Genomic DNA, 23,338 nt, shown 5'->3' on the forward strand with positions numbered 1-23,338 from the left:
TATGACTTATTTTTCTTTAAGAACAAGTCATGGAGTGAGAGTGAGGAATGGGCTGTGTACATTACCAAGACAAGATAATAAGTATCAAAGAAGATTTTGCAAAGTTTTGCAAGGGCAAATATTGAAAATTATCTTTGCATATCTTATGAAAAAAAAAGGCTATTATTTAAAAAATGATTCCTAGAAACAATTTAAGAATCATAGATTGTCCTGAAGAACATGACAAGACAAAAACCTAATGAGGCAAAGAAGAATCTGTTTGTCAAATGCTAGAAGAATGTTCAGAGTAGGTTATAGGTTCAAATTTATAAATCTGGAGGTTTAAGCGAACTTAGAGGCTACTTAGTTCAGACCTCCTCACTTTTCATTTGCAGAAACTGAGGTTCAGATATTTCAAGTGACTTACTTAATATCATGGAATTATTTAGTATGAGAATCAGAATTCAAACCTCTATTTTCTGACATAATCATACTTTAAGGTAAAGACTATTTAAATACTATTTGTAACCAAGAAATCTTAAAGGAGGAAAAAGGGCCCACATGTGCAAAAATGTTTGTAGCAGCTCTTTTTGTGGTTGCAAAGAATGGAAGGTGAGTAGGTGCTCATCAATTGGGGAATGGTTGAATAAATTGTGGTATATGAAGATAATGGAATATCATAGTTCTATAAAAATGATGAAAAAGCTGATTTTAGATAGGCCAGGAAATATTTATATGAACTGATGCTGAGCAGAACCAGGAATACATTGTACACAGTGACAGCAACAATATGCGATGATGATTTAAAAGATTTGTTTTTTCTCAGTGGTTCAGTGATCCAAAGCAATCCCAATAAATTTTGGACAGAAAATTTGGATGTAAATCAACACATGCTATGTTCACTTCTTTTTTTCTGGTTTTTTTTTTTTTTTTTTAATATAATAGGTTATTTTTCCCTTTTGCTTTCACTTTTCTATCTCAACATGATTCATAAAGTAATGGGTATTAAAAATAAATGTACTAGAAAATAATTTTAATAATAACTAAATAAATAATAGTTGGAATTATTTAAATAAGTTGCCTTGCTCTGTGTTTTGAATTAGTTCAAAAGAAAAAACCTTAAGAAAGGGAGAATCTTGTAGAAAATGAGGGAACTGTTAAATCTGTAAACAATCTGGGTTTAAATCCTTTTGTTATATTTGAATGCATTTACTATTTGCATGACATTGGGCAAATCTTTTAACTTGTCTAGCCCTTTATTTTAGCAGTAGCAAAAATAAGAGGGAATTAATTTATATAATTAGCCTTAACTTCTTGCTCAACTAAATATATTATCATATGGCTTAAAAAAGTGTTGTTTCTCCCTCAAGACTGTATTTCCCCTATAAAAAATATGCCCAAAATAACTATCTTTTGCCGAATCCTTTTCAAGATTAAGCTATAAGGTTCTTGTTCACTCTTTCTCTTTCCCTCACTCCATCCCCCTCATAATGCCTTCACTTTAATGGAATTTTCTCTCTGGGAAGATCAAATATACATATACTTATATAAAGTTAATAACAGCTTTAAAAAAAAAAAAAAAAAAAAAAACTAGATTTACTTCCCTTCCTTCAAAGATATTCCAGAAGAATATTTTTTTATTATTTTTTATTCTTTAGATTTATTTTCAATTAATTATTTTATTTTATTATGATTTTTGGGATCAGAGGAAAGGAAAGGGGAGGTGAGAGGAAGCACATAAGGAGAAGGGAGGAGATGGGGAGAGGAAAGAAGATGGGAAAAAGAGAGGTGTAGAGTTGTGCTACCCAACTGCACCTATTGGTGATTACACATACATAGAATCTTACTCTAGAAATAAACTCCAGTCTCATCAATGGAACATTGAGAGACATTCCATTTAGATTTACTTCTACCTCCCCCCCCCAAGATTTTCCAGAAGGTAACTTATGAGAAACACTTTTAAAATTTGTTTTTATTCTTTTTTTATTATTCTTAACACTAAGTAGACTTTGTTTCTGCATAGTAGAATAAAAAGTGTGTGTGTGGGGGGAAATGTCCCAAACTGCAAGTCTCTATTAACATTACATTGTATTTTAAAAGTACATTCAAACTGTAGGTTTAAAAACAATCCTGTTTTTCTCTGCTTCTTCCTATTTTCTTTACTAACAAAAATAAAGTCTCAGTGACCCCCTTTCTTCCTCTTTTTCTTTTTGGTCCTTACTATTCTTTCTCTGCCCTTCCTTGCCCTTGCTTCCATGAGGGAGAATAACGTTCCTTTATCTCCCAACTCAAACTTTATGGTCTCTACTCAGACATGTATATCTATAAATTCCCATTATTCCACTATTGGGGGGGGAAAGATTCTGAACAATATGTGCTGTCAAGTAAGACAAACCCCATATTGGCTATCTGTGGAACCTGTGTCTTATTTTGCATTTTGAGTCATCACCTTCTTGTTAAGAAGTAGTCTGTTTATCTTCAGTCTTTTGTAATCATGGTTGGTTATTGAATTGCTTAAGAGTCATCAAGGAAATTAATTTTTTTTATTCAAAAGATGTATTGATCAGTTGATATTTGTAGCATTTTCATAGGGGTAAAATATGACTTTCTGTAGGAAGACGCTGCTTAGATCATAATAAATGCCTCATAAATGTTTGTTGGGAGAAGCAGAGAATTTGTCAGGAACCTAATTTAGGTCTGGAGTCTTCAATGGGTTGCCAGTTTAACATGTGTCAGCAGTATCAAAGAAAGACCATGCAATCTTGGGCTATATGAAAAAAAGAGGTCGCCTGCAAGACTTGGAGATGAGAATGCTTTGAGCCACTTCTTTAGAATTGTATTTCCTAGCCATGAAATGTATGGAGGACACTGTTGTTGTTTGCCTTTTATTTCTCAGAGGACCATGATAATCAGGGAAGTGATGCTATAGCATGCAAAAGAATGAATTTTAGTGAGGGAGGGCTGTGCAAAATCATAAGCTTCTTTCTCCTCCAGAGCTATTTGAATCCAATGGCAAGAGGAGGGTCCTGGATGAAATGGAAGACCTTGAACTTTTTTAGGCTAAGGATTTTAATGGGTCTCAGTTTGAGTGATTCAATGCCCGATTAGTGATTCAGGTTGGGTAAGAACTGAGGTAGAGAAAGGCCTCTTTTACCTAGTCAAAAACATGTGGGAGGGGAAAAACCTTGGGGTCTTTGGTCAAAATAGAAAACAAGCCAGTCAGGGCCAAATAATGACCAAGTGGGACCTGACCTGGTTATCTCTTGTTGCTCAGTCAATAAGAACAGAGTGATTTGGCTTTAAGACATGATCCCAACCTATTTTACATTCCTTTGGACAGAGCATGCACAGATAAGGGTGTGATAAGTATGTGGACAGAGGGAAAGGAAAGGAAAAAAGAAAGAGAAAAGAAAAAAAAAAGAAAAGAAAAAGAAGTATTGTGTTGCTCACCTGGCCAGTACCAGTTGGTCCCTAGTGGGCCACGCAGCTCCTTTTCAATAGAACTCACTAGAAGGTTGAGATGTATTGATGATAGATCCTGAGATCATCAATTGAAGAAACCAGGAAAGAGAATATTTATGGAAAAGGCATAAAATATGAGAAGCTATCTTTGAGTATTTGAAGGACTGTTACAGAGAAGAGAAATGTTTCTGCTTGGCCCCAAAGGGTAGACCTTGGAATAATAGGTAGAAGCCTCACAGAAGAAAGTTTAGTTCTGAAGTAAGGAAGAATTCCACAAAAGAATGAGATTTATCATTTTGTATATTTTAGAGAAAGCTTTATTCATTTGAATCTATGGGTTTGATTGAATGGTCCCTGAGGTTCCTTGAAACAAATAAATGTTTGGATTCTGTGAAATAATACTCTGGAAATGGGCAGATATGTGTATGTTTTATATATTTGTATAGAGTGTGTGTTTATATAGAGACACATGTATGTATGTATACGTGCATATGTATATGTATGTGTATAAACAAACATAGTTTTTCAATTATTTTTCAGTCAAGTCCAACTCTTTGTAGTCCATTTGGTTGTTTTGAGTTTTGGTGAAGATACAATACTTTACCATTTCCTTTTCCAGCTTATTTTATAGATAAGAAAATTGAAGCAAACAGGATTAAGAGACTTGCCCAGGATCACACAGCTAGTAAGGGCCTGAGGTCAATTGTGAACTAAAGAAAATGAGTCTTCTTGAACCCAGAGCTGGTGGCTAACTATTGTATCACCCAGCTTTCCTGTAAACACACACACACACACACACACATACATTTGTTTATAGTGTTTATGCCTTTAAGTATACATATATATGTTTCTACATATATATACATGCATATAATAGTCTATGGAGAGAATGTTTAAACCTTAAAATATGCCTGTGTGTATGTATACATTTGTGTTTACATAAATTTATATAAATATTTTAAGGTTTATATACAGTAACCCTATGTGATATCTATTGCAAATATTCTAACACATTACAGATGGTGATAATTGATGTTCAGAACAATCAAATATATAGTAAATAGAGGATATAAAATCTAGATCTGCCTGATAGATTCAATATAGATATAGATAGATAGATAGATAGATAGATAGATAGATAGATAGATGATAGATAGATAGATAGATAGATAGATAGATAGATAGATAGATAGATAGATAGATGATAGATTTTTTTTTTTCCTGTGGGACATACCTAGTGAAATGGTTTTAAAAGTGTTAGAAAGCAAAAAAAAAAAAAAAAAAAAAAAAAAAAAAAGAAAGAAGAAAAATGGAAAGATGCTTGATAGAGAGCAAAATAAAGTTTAGACTTTCCGCAAAGTACAGATAAATGCCTGATTTCAAGCACATGTGACTTGGTCAGTGAAATGCCACTTGTAAAGAGTGTGACTTCAAATCCTGCTTTATGCACATCAATTACTTGCTGGTGAAAAAGGATCACATACTGCATGAAAATGACTGAAGAGGCCTATGATTTTAAAACAGCACCATTTCACTTGTATATCTTATTTCAGAATATGTTTTATGCTTCTAAAACAAGTTGAAAGGTAAGCCGATAAAACTGTTATAAAGCTGAGTGCTTATATCTTACATTTATGTAGCACATTAAAGTCTGAAAAATGCTTTCTTTGCAATATCCTTGTGAGGTGGGGAGTACAAGTATTATATTATGGAAATTAGAGTTCTTCTTGTGATACATAAGAAAGAAGGCTGTGTTTGGATTCTGAAGATCTTGATTCAGAGCCAGACCTTTATTTTATCATTGGTAAAATGCAGTAATTGGACTGTCACTGATGTGAGTTCAAATTCTTCCTTAGGTAATTATTGTTTCTGGATAATCACTTCTCTCTCAGACTGAGTTTCCCCATCTATAAATGGGAATAATAGAAGAATCGATATCACAAGTTGTCATAAGAGCCATATGAATTTTTTTTTTTCTTATGGCCAGGAACTGGATTGTGTTTATGTGTCTGTCTTATCTATCTAAAAGCATGTGTATATGTATGTTTATATATATATACATATATATATATGTATATATATATTTATATTTATTATATATATATATATAATATTAACAAACATGGTATTATAAGTGGGGTGTTTTTAAATTGTAATTTATTATCATGTGGTGATTTGTTCAGATCATTGCTATATACTTTCTAAAGGTCATTTTCATTATCTATAAAATGGGGGTAAAAATAATTGAAATAATTTACCTCACAGAGTTGTTGCAAGGAAAAAAAAAAAAAAAAAAAAAAAAAAAAAACAACCTAAAACAAAAGATTAAGTGAACCTTAAGAGTTATAGCAATGCATATTATTTACTCTTTTGTCCCCTGAACATATTGATAATGACACATTAGATTGTCTTTGCGTTTTTCTTGGGTGAAATGGACTTAGCAATTATATTTTGCCAAATCAAATGTTTAGGTACATTTGGGCTATTTGCTAAATACAATTAAGGAGGGACTCTTACCAGTCAGTATTCAGACTTGTGAGTCAGTGGGTATTTGTTATTCATCCATATATTTGAATTGAAAGTTTCCATCTTCAATCTCATGGCTTCTCCTGGGAGACCTATTTTTTTTTTTAACCTACATGTGATCGGCCAGCATGTGTGAGCTTTTCTGAGAGACATTCTGCTCATTATAAAATAAAATCATATCCTAGTGAGATCAGACAAAGAGAATGCCAATAAATAAGAGGAAATTGTGAGCTTGTCTTATTTATATATTCACTTCTTATCCTTTTTACCTCATCCTTCCTTACCTTGCTATTTTGATTAAACAAGAGTGGTATTTATTGGGTACCTACTTTATAGGGTCTCCCTAGAAGTTAGTACAATTTGAAATTACACTAAAATTTTTAGGATGCCCTGTATTTCAGACATAAGTAGGAATAAAATAATAACTTTAGCTTTCCAAATATAACCGGATTAATAGGTAGTGAATAATTCCATCATTTTGGATAGTAGCCAATTTAATTCTTATCTTCATTAAGTTGATAAACAAAATATAGGTATAAGAGCAAAAAGGTGAGCTAGATCAGAGGCTTTTCTGCACAAAGAAGGATTTCAACCCAATCTTGAAGGGCAGAAATAATTAGAATAAATGGATAGTGACGAAGAAGAGATTAAGCAACATTCAGAAAATATAATTTTCCATATAACTATAAAATATAGTTAATAATACTTTTCATTTTTTACATTTTCATAATTTTTATTTTCATAATTTACAGGGTGAATTAAGATTTATATAAATTAAAGAATCGCAATAAAACAAGCATAACTACATACCTTGCTATATTAAATATAATTACACTAAATTATATAATCTAGTAGATCCCTTAAAGTACCTTTCTTTTTTTAATGAAAAGGAAGAAAATAATCAGAAGCAGCCTTTGCATCACTCGTAATCAAATAGTCATGAAAAATATCTTTTTAGGATACTACTCCTTTAGCTTCTAGAAACCTACAATTTTTATTCTCTATTTCTTTGTCCTCTAAAGCCAAATTCAATAATTAGAAGAAAAAATTGTAACATTCTGGTTCCCTACTTATGACAATGTCTCACTCCAATCTAGACTCTCTTCAGTTGGTACTGGATACATGACAGAAATTCATTGATTCTGAGAGAAGGAAACCTCACAATGTACCTTCATCTCTCCATTTAACCCTTTGGGTCTATTATTTAAAACATCTACATTTCTATATTTTCATCATTCAAGTTTAGGAATTAGGGTAAGAAGGGACTTTGGTGCAGTTGTGTTTAACTCTGCGTGACAGAGTTTGGGGTTTCTTGACAAAGATCTGATTTGCTGTTTCCTTCTTCAGCTCATTTTACTGATGAGGAACTGAGGCAAACAGTTGCCAGAGTCAAGCCTAGTAAGTGTCTGAGGCCATATTTGAACTCAGGAAGTTGTGTCTTCTTGAATCCAAGGCTGGTAGAACATGCATGATTGCACTCTGGAGTTGCTTAGAAGAGATCAGATTAACAGGTAGATAATAATTCCAGCATTTTGGACAGTAACCAATTTAATTCTTATCCTCATTAGGATAATGACCAAAATATATGATTCGTATTTTACAATTTACATTTTACAAATGAGAACACAAATCCAGAAAAGTGGGATCCCTTGCCCAAGGTTATAAAATTTATAAAGTAGCACATGAGGGATTTTGAACCTGGATCCAAATGTAGTTTCACACACATAACAGTGTTTCATTGAGATAACCAAACTCTAGACTCTCACATTAATTCTACTTTGGAATAAATAAAACATTAGTCTTCACTAATGCTCAGCCAATTTCTTCCGTAGGGAGATAGGGCCTCCTTTTGCCCACTGGAGGTCAGCATCTGCTTTTAAAATTGCTTATTAGGGCCCACGCTAACTGTCAGATTCCAGTTGCTCATTCTTTTTCATCATTGACCCGGATTTATAAATATCGAACTTCTTGGTTCAATAGAAACCTATGTATCCTCTGTCCCCTGTGTACATCTATGGTTAGGACTGTATCTCTGTACCCTTTATTTGGTCTCTATTGTGTTGTAAGCCATTACTTGTTTGTATGGAGTAAGCCTCCCTTTGGTACCATTTCACTTAATTAGGCTTCTCATTTGTGCTCTTGCTGAGTCAATATTTAGTTCTTTGCCTGTATCCCTGGGACAAGCTGCAATGTTCCATGCACCAGCTAAGTGGCTCAATATACACTAACATAGGCTTTTGATGCTTTTGTATACATTATCTTACCCTCTGCAGCATCAAAGCAAAGTGAATACAGAAGTCTATTCCTTTACCATCCCTCCTAATTATGCTCCCAGGTGGTTTCTTCTGGCAATCACTCTCTCTGGGTGATGGATTAGGATGGGCAGAAGGAAGAATGATCCTTTGCACTGTCTTACTCATTTTGTTTATAAAGCTGTGGTTCTAAGGCAGCATTTTCTAATAGCACCATTATGCATCTGCAACTCCACCTGGGACCACAGACAAAGCCAGATCCAGAGTTACTGATCACTTCACTCCCTTCCCTTGGGCATCCCTAAGGCAGATATGAAATAAAGAGAAAGGCACGAAAGTTCCCAGGACAAGACCAGTTATGTGGCTTTGAAGAATCTAGGCATTTGAGGACTACAAAGATTCCTGTGGCCTATGTGAGCACTGGCAGTTCAGTTAAGGATGGAGTTTCTAAAAATCCACTTATGGCATCTTTTGTTGAGGTAACTAAAGTTGAGAGAGCAGGTGAAAAAAAAAATCTTTATATTCAGTCCTACTGAGTGTTGCATTTGCTTTGTGAAAATCCCCAGAAATATTAAGACTGGTGGTACTTAGAATTATATTTTGAGAAGTCTAATTAAATTACATGGTACCAAAGGGAGACTTATTCCACAGACTGCAATAAGAGTTTACAGCAGAGCTGAGACCAAATAATCCACATCCAGATGAAGCTGTAACCACATATGCCAGTGGGGAGGAGAGAAACGTAAGATATTGAGGCATCAAATTGGGGAGAAGTTAAAGATTTGTAGAGTTGGATCCACAGTGAGGCAGAATAAATGGCTGGTTTCACTCTAATCCTTCAGCTATAGCTTCCATGGTCAATGGAGTTGCAGAGTTCTAAGATTAATCTGTTCTCTTCTTCCCCTTACCCAAAATTCAGGTTATTCCATTGGAAATAACAATAAATTTAGAACCATTATGCCTTTTTTGGCCACGGTAACTTTATTTATAAAATCATAACATTGGACTAGATCAGTTCTTCTCAAAATTTTGGTCTAAGCACCCCTTTAGGATCTTAAAATTATGGAGCCTCCTAACAAGAGCTTTTGTTTATGTGGGATATGTTTATACACATACACACACATATACACATCATTATAGAAATATCTTGATATTTTATGAAAATGATTTGTATGTTACAGAATTCCTATAAAGATTTTTGAGGACCACTGAATTCTATCAAAACTTATTTGCCTTTTTTTATACCATAGAACTCCATGGCAGGTTCATGAAGTCTGTGGATCATTTATCAGGATATTGTTTTTAAGTACATAAAATAAAAAAGCACAAAATGCAAGAAAGTAATTTTACAGATAATTTTATTTATATATATATGCATGTGAACATATATAAAGGTATAGCTGAAATAGTCATGTCTAAAGATAAAATAAATATATAACATAAATACATATGATATGTTATGCATATATATGTATTTATGTTATATATTTATTTTATCTTTTTATTTTATCTCTTATTTTATCTATGCATACACACACATACATACAAATATGCACACATAAAAACTTTTAAACAAAAATAAATTTCGGTGTGTAAATTATAACATCCAAATTAGATGATCTGTAACTTACCTTTTAGTTCCTGTGGTCAAATAATAACAAAAATAATAATAATTAGCATTTGTAAAACACTTTAAGGATTGCAAAACATGAAACACACATTACCTCATTTTATGCTCATAACAACCCCAGCAAATTGGTTTTATTGTTATTCCTATTTTAATATAGATGAAAAAACTTTCACAAAGAGGTTGTACTGTCTCCAGGGTCACACATCTAATAAGTATGTAAGGCCTTTTTTGAATTTGTGTTCTTGACTCCAGTTCCAACATTTTATTGTAACAACTATGAGTGTGTTTGAGATGTTGAAGAATCAACATGAATGAAAGAGAAAGAAACATATATAAGGATTCTAATATGTGAAATAAGATCTTTCCATTGAGGTTAAACATTAGCTCCAGTCTTTATTGTCTTCTCTGGAGGAAAATAGATTTGAACTTGGATTAGAAAATAGTGAGGGATGGGGGATGGGACTGATATACATTTTTATTTTTCAACTATTACACCATAGTATAAATGGAAAAAATGAAAAGATAATGTCTCCAAAAGGAAAGGTCTTGTTTTGTGAATCTATTTTCCCATATTATTAATTTAATAAATTATTACTTCTACTTAGTTTGTAAAGAACATATCAGGTTCATTTTTTGTTTGCTGGTTTTTAACAGCTTATTTCTTGACTTTTAACTTTATTTTAAAGGTGGCCTCTACTCTTAAAGTGGAGAGGATACCATCCCATGTTTTAGGCTTTCATGCTGCTGTTTTCAAAACTAGTTTTGGGATCTGCAAGTTTTTACTTCTTTTTAGGTGGTATGATCTAAGGAGAATTGTGGTCACTGCTTTCCTGACTGGTCCTCTGCTCTATGAACCAAAAGCACCTTTAAAAATATATTTTCCATTCACATAATAAAGCCAACATTTTCACAACACAGCAAGATAAAATTAAAAAGAAACTATTTCAAATGGAACTTCAAATCTACCACATGTAACTTGCTATTCCCTACAAATATAGAATATATCTATGTAAATTTCTTTTTTGTTCTTTTTTCTGTCTCCTCCCAGATGCTACCATTACACACGTAGACACACACACACACACACACACACACACACACACATACACACCCACACACAATGTTGTAATGCTGCTATAACTGTATGATATTCACTTAGTTCTGCTCACTTCACTCTCCATCATTTTGTGCGAGATTTTCCATGCCTTTTTGAGATCATTGAGCTCATCATTTCCTACAGCACAGTAATAATATTCCATCACAATCATATGCCACAACTTATTCAACCATCCCCCAATTGATGGGAATCTCTGAAATTTTCAATTTTTGCTACAACAAAGAGAGCTGCTTTAAACATTCCTTTCCCATTCAAATTTATTATTAAAAATTTGAATTTCTCATCTTCATCTTGCTATTATTTTTTTCTCAGCCTCTTTTTTGCCCTATTCCTTTTACCTTATCTTCTCTCCTCATGATCCCATCCCCACTTCACCACCTCTCCAAAAGTTCCCTATCTCCCTAAAGGCAATCCACATATACACACCTCTAAAAGTCCTTTCCCCACTCTGTCTCCTAGTTTTTTCAGTTCTCTACATGTTCAAAAGACTTCTACATTCTTCCAGATATACATTTTTTCCTCTGCAAGACAAATGAGTAAGGTTCTAACATTACTAGCTCTCCAACCCCATCTGTTTCCTCTTTTAGTTCTTTCTTTCACACTCAATTTTTATAATATAATTGGTCCTTTTGCCTTTTCCCACTCATTTTTTAAATCTCCCCATCATACACAACTTAGCCCTAATTTTTCTTTCAAGATATCTTACTAATGATGGCAGGTTTAAGAATACTGATAACATTTTCATATATATATACATACATATATATATATATACATACATATATATACATACATATATATATGTATATATACATATATATATGTATATATATATATATATATATATATATATATATATATATATATATATATAAAAATAAGTAAATAGTTTGACCTAAATGATTGTGTTATTAATGTTTGTCTTCAATGCTTTCCTTATATTTCTGGATTCTTTATGTTGAATTTTCCATTGAATTCTGGTCCTTTTATTACAAATACTTGAAAATCTTTCAGTTTGTTAAATTTTTCCCTCTTTTAGGATTGTACTCAACTTTGCTGAGTAAAATATTCTTGGATTCAACCCCAGCTCTTTTGCTTTTTGAAATACAGTGTTTTAAAACTGAGTGCTTTGTTTTTTTCTTAAGTAAAAACTGCTAGGTTTTGTGGAATTCTGATTGTGCTTCTGTATATTTTTAATTCTTATCATTTGCAATGTTTTCTCCTTAACCTGAAAGTTTTGAAACTGGGCTATGATGTTCCTAGAAGTTTTCCTCTTGAGATTTCTTTCAGGTGGTGAATGGGAGTTTTGTTTGTTTGTTTTGTTTTTTTTTTCCTGTTTTTATTTTATTCTCTTGTTCTAATGATGGGGGGAAACCTGAAACTGTCCCCCTTGACTTTTGAGTTGAGCCTTGAAACTCTCCTGACAGGGACCCACCTTTCATGGCAGTTAAATGGTTTCATTAAGATTGAACAGGACCACTCCCAACTTAGCTTGAACTTAAATGGTCTCATTCAGCTGGAAATCTAGGCCTGGGGGCAGTGACATTGAAGGAATTTCATTCAATTGAAACTTCAGTTTCAGATTTCCTATTAAAAGGCAATTTTAAACTCATTTCCGAAGCAGGATTATGCCTTGTCAAGGAACCACTCCTTGGCATAGCTGCCTGCCAGGACTCCTGTCCACTATTCTCTTTTCAGTGAAAATCCTTTTATTTCTCTGCCAGGATTTCTCTGTTAGAACCTCTGTTTCCCTACCAGGATTTTGCCACTGAGGAAGTCAGTCTTCCTAGTAAAGCTGACTTCTGCAGTTCCAATAATAAACTTCTTTTTAGCCACTAATAGTTCAGGTTTTTAAATTGAACTTACACCGACCAGAAGGGGGTTCTCTCACCTCAACTCTCTGCACAGCCACTAGCCACATCACTAGAACTTTAGGACATTTTTTCCTAATAGCTTCTTGTAATAGTGTATCTAGTTTCTTTTTTTTAATCATAACTTTCTGTCCTCTGACAATTTTTATACCATCTCTCCTCGATCAATGCTCCAGGTCAGTTGTTTTACTAATGAGATTTTTCAGTTTCTCTTCTATTTCTTTTTGGGGGAGAAGTGTTATTATTTGATGCTTTCTGATGATGTTCAATTCCTCTTGCCTAATTGTGGTTTTCAAGGAATTATTTTCTTCCATAAGATTTTTGGATTTCTTTTTTCAATCTGTTAACTTTTCTTAAATTTCCTTGATTTCCTTCCTTCCCCCCCCCCAATTTTTCCTCATTCTTTCTTATTTGATTTTTCAAATCCTTTTTGAAGTTCTTCCAAAAACTATTTTTGAGTTTCTGACCATTGTGACCCTTAGTGATAGGATTTGTTTTGTTCTGATTTTTTGTTTCATTTAATTTTTTAACCTCACTGTCTTCCCCAGTCACACAACAGGATCACTTTGGGTACAGGAATGAGGAGAGGAGGGAGATGCAGGGAGGTGTCTGCTATTCCTTAATGAATGTTCATGAGATAAAAGTTCATGGATGAAAGTTTCTCAGTTGCTAAGGTAAAAGTTTGTGAGGTGAAATTCCCTGAGGTTTCCTCAGCTTTAGGATAGAACCAGTCCAGAGCCCCTGCTGTTTTTTGATTTAGTAGAGTCAGTCTGGAGATATTTACATTTTATTGTGGTCAAACCCCAATCCCTGGAGTCTTTTCTAAAGTCCTCTCAAGCTGTCTTTGGAACACAGCTTCATTCTTTAATTTTGGTGTTCTGCACTCATTTCATGGCAATTTTCTGTGGTGGAGGAAATCTGGAAAACCCGGACATTTCCAACCTACTCTATGTGTTCCAACCCTCATAAACATTCCTTTTTGCCCTAGAAGTCTGTCTGGTGGTTTGTTTCTGCTGGTGTTTTCCCTTACTCTGAGACTGTGACCCAAAAAGCATTTATGACCCATGTGGCAGTCCTGCCCCCAGTTTCAGCAAAGGCTTCCCTCTTCTCTTACTATTTTTTGGACCCATCTATCATCTGCAGGCTGAGAGCTTCAGAAGTCACCACTGCCCCCACATTAGTGGCCCCCAAGATACAGGGCTAGTTTGCCGGTGCTTAACCCTTTACCCTAGATCATGCTCCACTTTCACCCCAATGAGACAGACCTTTTTTTGCCAATCTTCTCATGGCAAATTGGGCAGGAAATTGTTTCACTCCATCCTTTTGTTAGTTCTGCTATCCCAGGATTCATTTTGAAGTGTTTTTTTTTTTTTTTTTTTGTTTGTTTGTTTGTTTTTAACATTGCTTGTAAAAGAATTTTGGAGGTCAGAACAATCCCTGTCTTTACTACACTATCTTTTTTCCTAACCTATTCTTAAAGCAAAAAAACCTGAAAATCAGTTGGATTAGATTAATTCCCTCACCCTATCCACACTGCCAGTCACTGTGGTAAAGAATAATCTTCCAATTATTTTAATTCTCTCAAAAATATGTTGATCAAGGTAGAGCCTAAATTAATTTGATGAGCATATAAGGTAGGAAGACAAAATAAAGGGAGTTTTTTTAGATGTTTCATTAACAAGGTTTCTAATTTCTGCTTTAGGAATAAATGTAATCACAGGAAGATATTCCTGTCTAGAAAGGTAAGGACCAAACAATGGATTTTTCTAATGACACCATTGTCATTTATGTTAACTTTGTCTTTACCCTATTTTAGACAGGAGCTTGTTTAATTAGAAGAATAGGATCATTTTTAGTCTCATGCAACATAAATACTAAAATCTTGTCATTTTAGATGTTTGAAGACACAAAAATAAGAAATTTAAGACTAAAATCACTTTGTAATTAATATCCAATGCCCTTATTTTTAACATGAGGAAATTGGGGATATGAGGGATTTGTCTCAGCTTTTAAGGACCCAGATCCTACTATTATGTTCTTAGATCCCATTGGACTTATAAGGATACTTTTGGATTCTGACTCTTACATAAAGTAAAGTGTACTCTGTTCTTCCGAACAGGGAGAATACCTAGAGAGAGATTTTAAAATTAGATGATTATTTTTGGTGCACTGCAGGCACACCCGTATTGGTATTTTGATGACTGTACTTACGACTGAAGAGTTTCCACCCACAGGTCTCTAAATAAAATGAATCCACACAAGTTCCTGAATAAATATTTTATCAATTCTCCATTTATGCCAAGTCTCATTTCATCAGGTTTCATTGATATGCTATGAGATTTTATAGTATCTGTGAATATTTGAGAATACTAGAAACATCTCTGTGCAGGTTGGGCGTGAGTCCATTAAAAAGATAGTAAAACAATAGTATTACCCTGGATGGTGATCACATTACTTCTCCCGTCATATAAACAGCAATGTCAAGAGCTAAACTCTGTTGACAGTGAAACAGAAAGTAGGCAACGCTACAGCTGGATGTTATTACAGGTAACTTTCTCTCAGCAAGTGGGAGAATTTTCAGGAATTGTGAAGTTCCATTATCAAGTCGGGTGTTTTAAATTGGTTTTCTTTGGGCAACACAAGAAGCAAACCCATTGTATATTGAACTTTAGAATCGATCTGGATTTTCATTACCCTGCTCACTAGTCTTTGCTTTCTTCCAGATTAATTACAGGTCACCCCAGCCTGGAGTCATTAATTGCTTCCCCCCAAACCTGATGCCAGGTGAAATGATGTTACTGTAGGCAGTTGTGTCTAGAGACACAATATTATGAATGAGTAATTGAATTGGGTATATTACAAAAAAGTTTTAAAGTGTGATGGTGGGATTTGGTTTATAATGTTATAATACTACAAGTGAAAAATGATTCTGAGTTAACTTTTAAATTGTAAAAATAATATTAATTTCATGTATATATGTGTGTGTGCGTGTGTTTGTGTATATGATGTGGTTGCTATAAAGTGGATAGAAATAATAAATATACCTTCTTTGTATGTATTAAAATGTTATATTAATACTACTTTTAACTCTTCATTTTATTACAATAGTTAATTTCTGTGAAGTTCTGTATAAACTCTTAAGTTACTATCTAATCTGATCCTCACCATAACATGATGAGGTAGGAGTGATTATTAACTCCATCTTGCAGATCATACAACTGAGGTTCAGAGTATTATGTAATTTGTCCAGAATCATCCACTCAGTAAGTTTCTCAGACCGATATCAAGCATAGATATCCTGATTCCATATCTTACACAATTAACTAGTTAACCTAATGTAACAAAACTAATCATTGTTGCTAAAGAATCAAGAAGTATTGATTATATACCTGTAGCACTATTCTGGGCACTTGGATACTAAGACAAAAGTGAAACTCTGCCAGTGTTGAAAACACATTCTTTTGGTGAAAATATCTACGTGTATGTATACATATGTATATATACATATATATATATATATATATATATATATATATATATATATGTATATGTATATGTATATATATATATGTATATGTATATATATTATATATATGTATATGTATGTATATATATATGTAATATATGAATATGTGTATGTATACACATGTCCCTAAATAGATATTTAGATACCTATATCTATTTACAGTTTTGTTTTCATGGTAGAGAGTTCATTGAAGGTTTCATGTCAAAAGTCCCATGGTCTCAAAAGAAACAAAGATTTTAATATATATGGATGAAAAGTGAATGCATTCCAGGCATTAGAAATACCATTTTGACTACTCGATGTTTTATGTGAAGGAGAGAAACCAGTTTTCCAATATTATACAAGTTTTGTTTGAATATTTTCCTAAATATAGTGCTCCATTTTATAGTTCAAGAAAGTACATTTATTGGCATTATGTAGGTGTTAATTGCTTTTCAGTAATTCTTCACATTCAGATTTGATTTCAGAATGACTATTTTATCATTACTGTCTCATTGTCTTTTTTCTATGTGGTTCAAATAGAGATGTCAGTATTATTATCAATAGTCTTGTTGTGAGTACATCCTTCTGTGTCATAGAAAAATAGAATACTGCAGCTCAAATTCATATCTCCTCTCCTGATAAATGGTGAAACCATAGCCCAGAGGGGTTCAGAGCATAAACTACTTTCACACAGATAGTTCCTAGAAAATCCAAAGCACTATTACACTTATGCTAGGGCTCTTGCATTTGTGAGATTCAGTCTCCATTTCATCCTGATTCATTAAGGGGCTATTAAATAGAATTGTGTCTATTGTATTACAAGTCAAAAATGTTGTTGTAAGTTTGTGATTTTACAAATGGGTCTCAGCAGATTTCCTACAGCTATGCTGATCAAAAACTATTTTTAATCATAACAAAATGACAATAATAACAAAAGCCATTTAGTTTTATTCTCTAGTAGAATTTCAAGCAAAGATTGAGTGAACTTCAAATTCCATATGACTTTATGTCTAAATGATAGAACTAGGAAAAACATCCCTCTCTCATTCTTAATGTCTCACAGCTCAAAGGTTACAGAGATTAGGGGATGATTGCATTAGAAACATGATAGCAAAAATCCAATATGTCTGTTTTTACAGACTGCACATAATCTGGAATACAACAATGGATAAAGGACAGTACTATATTTTTATACAGAAGATCTGTCATCGCAATCCCTATTACCCTCTTTATGAAATGAGAAGTTTAAAATAGATCAAAGTTTTTTAACTGTCAATCACAACCCCATATAGAGTCACATAACTGAATGTGGAGGGTCACAAAATTATGATTATCAGTAAATGTTTGATATATATCTATGTTATATATCTGGGGTTATTTAAAATTTTTTTGGATGTAAAGGAGTTGTAAGTGGAAAGATTTTAAGAAGCCTGAACTAAATGACTTCCAGATTTCTTCCAATTCTAAATCTATGATCCTATGACCACCAATTCTGCACTGATTAAAATGTCCCTATTATTCGCATCATTATATTATTTTGGCAAAGAAGGAAGAAGCCTTAGTTCTGCTGTGAGAGAACAAAGGTTTAAACCCTATCTCCAAACCTTTTTAACCTGTATGAAAAATCATTTGGCTTTTCTAGGCCTAACTTCCCTCCACTATCAAGTGGCATTTCAGTTTTATTTTTTGCTAATATTTATTTTTTAAAAATCATTTTGAAATGTTCTCCCTCCCTCTAGGACCTCCCCCACCTAAATCTACCTTATTGAGAGGGCAAGCAATAGGATATGCATTGTGAATGATAAGACATATAAAACATATTTTCACGTTAGCCAAGATGCAAAAAAACAAAACAAAACAAAAGAAAACAAAACAAAACAAAAAAAAAAAAACACTTCATTCTACACTTAGAAATTATCATTCCTTTCTCTGAAGATGGATAACAGATATTTTGCATCATTAATCTTTTAGAATGATCATGGATCATTTCATTGATCAGAATAACTAATTCTTTCTCAGTTGATCATTGTTACAATATTGCTATGACTGTGTATATTGTTCTTTTGATTCTGCTCACTTCACTTGCATCAATTCATATAGTCTTCCCAGATTTTTCTGAAAATATCACCTTTCTCATTTCTTATAGAGTAATGGTATTTTATCATAATCACATACCACAAAGGGTCTACTATTTCCTAATTGATGGGCATTCTATTTCTGGCACCATAAAAGAGCTGTGAATATTTTTGAAGATTTGATTCTTTTTTTTTTTTTTTCCTTCCTGATATCTTTGGGATAAAGACAGAGATTATCATCAATTCTGGGTTTACGCCTTCACTACACCTACCATATCTGATCTGCTGTAAAGATCTATTGATTTCACTTATCTTTCATCCATATATAATGTTTTGAATATTCCCACTCCTTTCCTACGATATTGTCACCATATTTTGCAGACCCTCATCTCATACTTAGAGTACTGCATAGCTTAATGATTGATCTCCTTGCCACAAGTCTCTACTTACTCCGTTCAATCCTCCATTGGAGCACCAAAGAGGTTTTTGACAGCTCAGATCTGATCATATTACTCCCCCAGTCAATAAATCCCAGTGCCTTCAATTCAAATAACTTCAAAGCTTTCAATAACCAACCCCAATCAACTTTCCAGTTTTCTGACACTTTTTACTTCTCCAAGTAGTCTTTGTTGTTCCCCCTAGCCTTTGGGTATTTTCTCTAGTTTCCTCCAATATGTCCCCCTGACTTCCTTTTTTTCCTTTAACTGTTACATCTAAATTTTATCCTCTACAACAAGCCTTTTTAATTCTCTATTTCTTCTGAATTCTTCTTAATTCTAGTTCCTATTTTTTTTGGATAGAGTTGTTTATGCATTGTCTCTCCCATTAAATTGATTGCTCTTGGAGGGCAGAAAATATCTTTTGTCTCTCTTGTTATATCTGCTAATAAATACATCAGATAGGTGCTTAATAAGTGTTTACTGATTGACTCTAAGGAATACATGTGTCCAAAGTTTACGTCCAAAATTCTGGTTCTAGAAATTCCCTGTTTATATGGTCCTCATGAAGTAGCCTTTATGTGTAACTCTGTTCTGGCTTCTGCAGTTTTCAAGAATCCATAGCAAGCAGTTCTCTCCACCATGAGGGGTCATGATTCTTCAAGCTATTGCTGACCTCCAGAACAAGTTTTTTTTCCACTTCTATCTTTGGGGATTTCTTTATTCTTAGCCACTACTACTCCATTATGACAGATTCTGCTGCTGAATCTCACACTTATAAGACCTCTGATGGATCTCTTGAACTTATCAGTCACTTGGGCTCTCTTCCCCAAGCATCTTCATTCATATAATAACAGAAAAGGACAAACCCCAAACCAATAGAGAATTAACGAGTTCCCTTAACTACAGCCCCTTGGAATTCATGTCACATAGCTGTTTTAGGTTATACTGAGTTCTGAATCTCTTGCTTTTCAGGCAACCAGAACTTTCTTCAAAGCTGTACCATACCGGTCTCCCCTTTATTCACTGTCAGACTTATTCCCCAGTGTTCAAAGTATTTGCATTTGAATTAGGTAAGAAACATTGAGACTTGTCCTAAGGACTGGACTCTCACTGGCCAGTTATCCTTTCTATAGCACTTTTAAGGTGTGCAAGGTTCTTTTTAAGCCTCATTGGCTTCTTACGACAAGCCTCTGAGATAGATGTAATATTATTTATTTAATTTTACCAATGAGGAAACTGTGACCACAGAATGGTGAAATAGCTTGCTTAAAACCATATAATTAGTGTGTAATAGAGATTTTTAACACAAGGCTCCTGACTTTAAAATCCCACTTTTTCTCCTTGTTATAAGACAGTATTCTGGCTCTTAGGAGAAGAATGAGAACTGCCACATCTGATCAAATGTCTCTTAACTCTGCTTGATTACTTTTTGGGGATCCAACAGGCCAGAATCTTACATAGAATGTCTGCCTTTTTAAGCACTCCTCGAACATTTGTCACTTTAACAAAGATGACAATGACACCTGAGAAGATATAAAGTTAACTGGAGCTATTAGTGAGAATTTGAACCAGTTGAATAATTTCCTTCCTCACTTCAGAGATAAATTCCTCAGAGGCTCTCCATTGTAGGATTTAACAGTAAATTATCAGTCCTTTCCCTCTCTATCTTTTGAACTGTAAATATAAATTCCAGGGGCCAGGAGGGCACAAATGTCAGGACAAAGCAGCAGGACCAATACCATGAGGACAGTGATAAGTAGTATACTAGAAAGAGTTGGCTTTATTTCCTACATTCAGTCACTGAGTCAACTAGTTAACCTGTCTTACCTGAACCTATATCTAGGGTAATCTGCCTTCCATTACTTACTTCCCAGCATAGGCAGGAATGAAGAGAAGAGCCAAGAAAATGGATCTTCATTCTTTGGGGTACCAGGGATCCTATAAGACAAAACTGAACCCCAGAGTACATAATTGGTTATCCAGTGTTACCCTAACACTAAGTAGCTGAACTGGGATAGAAACTCAGGTCCTCTTCATCAAAATCTTGCATTTAGTTCATGCCTCCAAAGTAGTATACGGTCTCATCCCCTAGACTCTTATTATCTCTAAACTTAGGAAAAAAATGTATATATTCATTCAAACCTAGCTTGAGCTTTCCCTAGTATTTACATATATTCAATGAGCAACTGTTTTATGCATGACATCTTACTAAACACAATGGATTGTTTTGTTATCGGTGCTGTTGTTTCCCTTAGGACACTGGAGATGTTATCTCTGCTTATTAAAGACTTGCTTCCTCTGAGATACTCTGGGCTCATTACATCTGAAATATTGTGTTTAGTTATGGGAACCATGTTTAAGTAAGAAGGTGAAGATACAACAAAGAAAAAAAAAACAAAACAAAACAAGAAGGCAAAGGGTCTCCAATCCACTTTTATAGTGATGATAGGTCAAAAAAATGACAGATAGCCACTGAAGCTTATTTCACATTTTTCATTTTATAAACAACATATGCTTAAGTCAGAGAAGAGAAGGAAAATTATCTATCACCAATTTTGTCACCTGTTTCCCCTTGTAGATCCTGTGCTGGGTGGAGATAGGAGAAGTAGGACTGCTGTGATTATTATGGATCAAACAAATAATGGTGTCTGATGCTGGGATATTGTGGGGGGTTTTATATCGATAATTGTTGTAATAAAGTTAATAGCTCCTAGGATGGAAGATACTCCTGCTAGATGGGAGCTAGATAGATGCCACAAGGGATAGAAGTATAATAAATGAAACAATGCCTCCTAGAAAGGATCTTGGATTCTAAGGATGGCTGCCTCTGTATTATAAATGGGAGAATCTCTAAAGGACATTTGGTTTAACTGCTCTACATTTTAGAAATAAGGAATTTGGGGCCCAGTGACTTGCACAATGCACAGAAGGGACATCTATTAGAATAAAAACTTAACCTAGGTACTCTGATTGGGTTTAGATATTTCATTTTTTGTTCCTCCATTTCATTTTTCTCTTCCCCTCCCCACTCTTGACTGCCTCTCTGGAGGACTTAAAACAGAGGCTACATTTTGATTTATCTGATATTTCATAAAGGGGATATTTATTAACATATCAATTGGAATAGAAAGAAAATAGAAAAGAGGAAGATAGACTGACAGATATGGGCATCCACAACTTGACAAAGTTTGAGATTCATTTCCTTATGACCTGGTTACAGCAGATTCAGCTAAAATCCCTCTTTAAATGAGACATTCTTCCAATGAAGAATCAAATGTTTTTATAGGCTCCTGTGTCTCCAACAACAGAAAGTTGACTCTTTCACCTCTTATGCTCAACTGGCAGCATTAAATAAGATCAGACCCAGTAGCCGGTATATTTAAAAAAGAAAAAAACAGAATCCACTTTAGATATATGCCATAATTACAGGATGTACAAGGAAACTGAAAATGTGAGAAACTAAAAGGTCCCTTTGGAGAAAGATTCTGGTTTTATTTCTGAGGGGGTGGCAAGTAAAACTCAAAAAAAAAAAAAGAGTGAGGTGAGTGTGTGTGTGTGTGTGTGTGTGTGTGCGCGCGCACGCACATACATGTGCACATTTCTCCATGGGAATCAGTTTTATCTTTTTTTTTTTTTTTTTTTTTTTTTTTTTTTTTTTTTTTTTTTTTAATGTGAATAGACCCAGCAGTTTAGAGGAATCGGCAAGATATTCAATCAAAGGAAGAGGCTAATTTTTAACTATCTGCTAATTTCCTTGTATCTCTTGCCAGTAAAATTGCCCAATAGGAATTGTGATACATATGTTAATAAGAACAAAGAAATCAGGAATACCTATTATAGAAAGTCTTCTCAAGAAGTTTAACTACAAAATGAGGAGGGATATATGATGATATATTTGATCAAGTAAGAGTTCTTGAGAGTATTAGAGATAAAGGCAAATTTTTAGACAATAGAAAAGCAGCCAGTAAAGAAGGAAAGATTGAAGATAAATGAGAGAATGTAGATAATGAAATAGTTTGTTGAAGAATAAAAGATGCTAGGAGACTAATTGTAGATGATAACCATATCTAGGAGAAACGACTCCTTTTTTTTTTTTTTTTTTTCTATAAGAAGAGTGAAAAATCTATATACATCCATTAGTTGTGGAATTATACCAATGCATATTTTAATGTGTCTGTGGTTTACTAAGTTCTAAGGCAGGTCTTTTGTATGTCTTGGACCATATTTGAGAGTTTATTCAAATCTGTATTCTCAGAATATTTAAAATGAAGAAAATGAAACAAAATTTATTTGTAAAAGTAACCATTTTTTTGAAATATCTATCCATATCTATAATTATATGAAAAATGCTTTAGTTCACTATTGATTAGAAAAATTCAAATTAAAACAACTCTGTGATACCATCTGACACCTCTTAGATTGTCTAAGATGAAGGAAAAGATAATAAAAAATGTTGGAGAAGATGTGGAAAAACTGGG

General features: G+C 33.7%; 1 protein-coding gene across 3 annotated transcripts in view; it reads left to right on the forward strand.

Annotated features, from left to right (window-relative positions):
- CTNNA3 (catenin alpha 3) overlaps nucleotides 1-23,338 on the forward strand; it is a 2,038,107-nt gene that overhangs the window by 1,986,916 nt on the left and 27,853 nt on the right. The gene's annotated exons all lie outside the window — the stretch shown is intronic.

The sequence above is a fragment of the Sminthopsis crassicaudata genome, chromosome 2 (genome assembly GCF_048593235.1).
Source record: "Sminthopsis crassicaudata isolate SCR6 chromosome 2, ASM4859323v1, whole genome shotgun sequence".
NCBI lineage: Eukaryota > Metazoa > Chordata > Mammalia > Dasyuromorphia > Dasyuridae > Sminthopsis > Sminthopsis crassicaudata.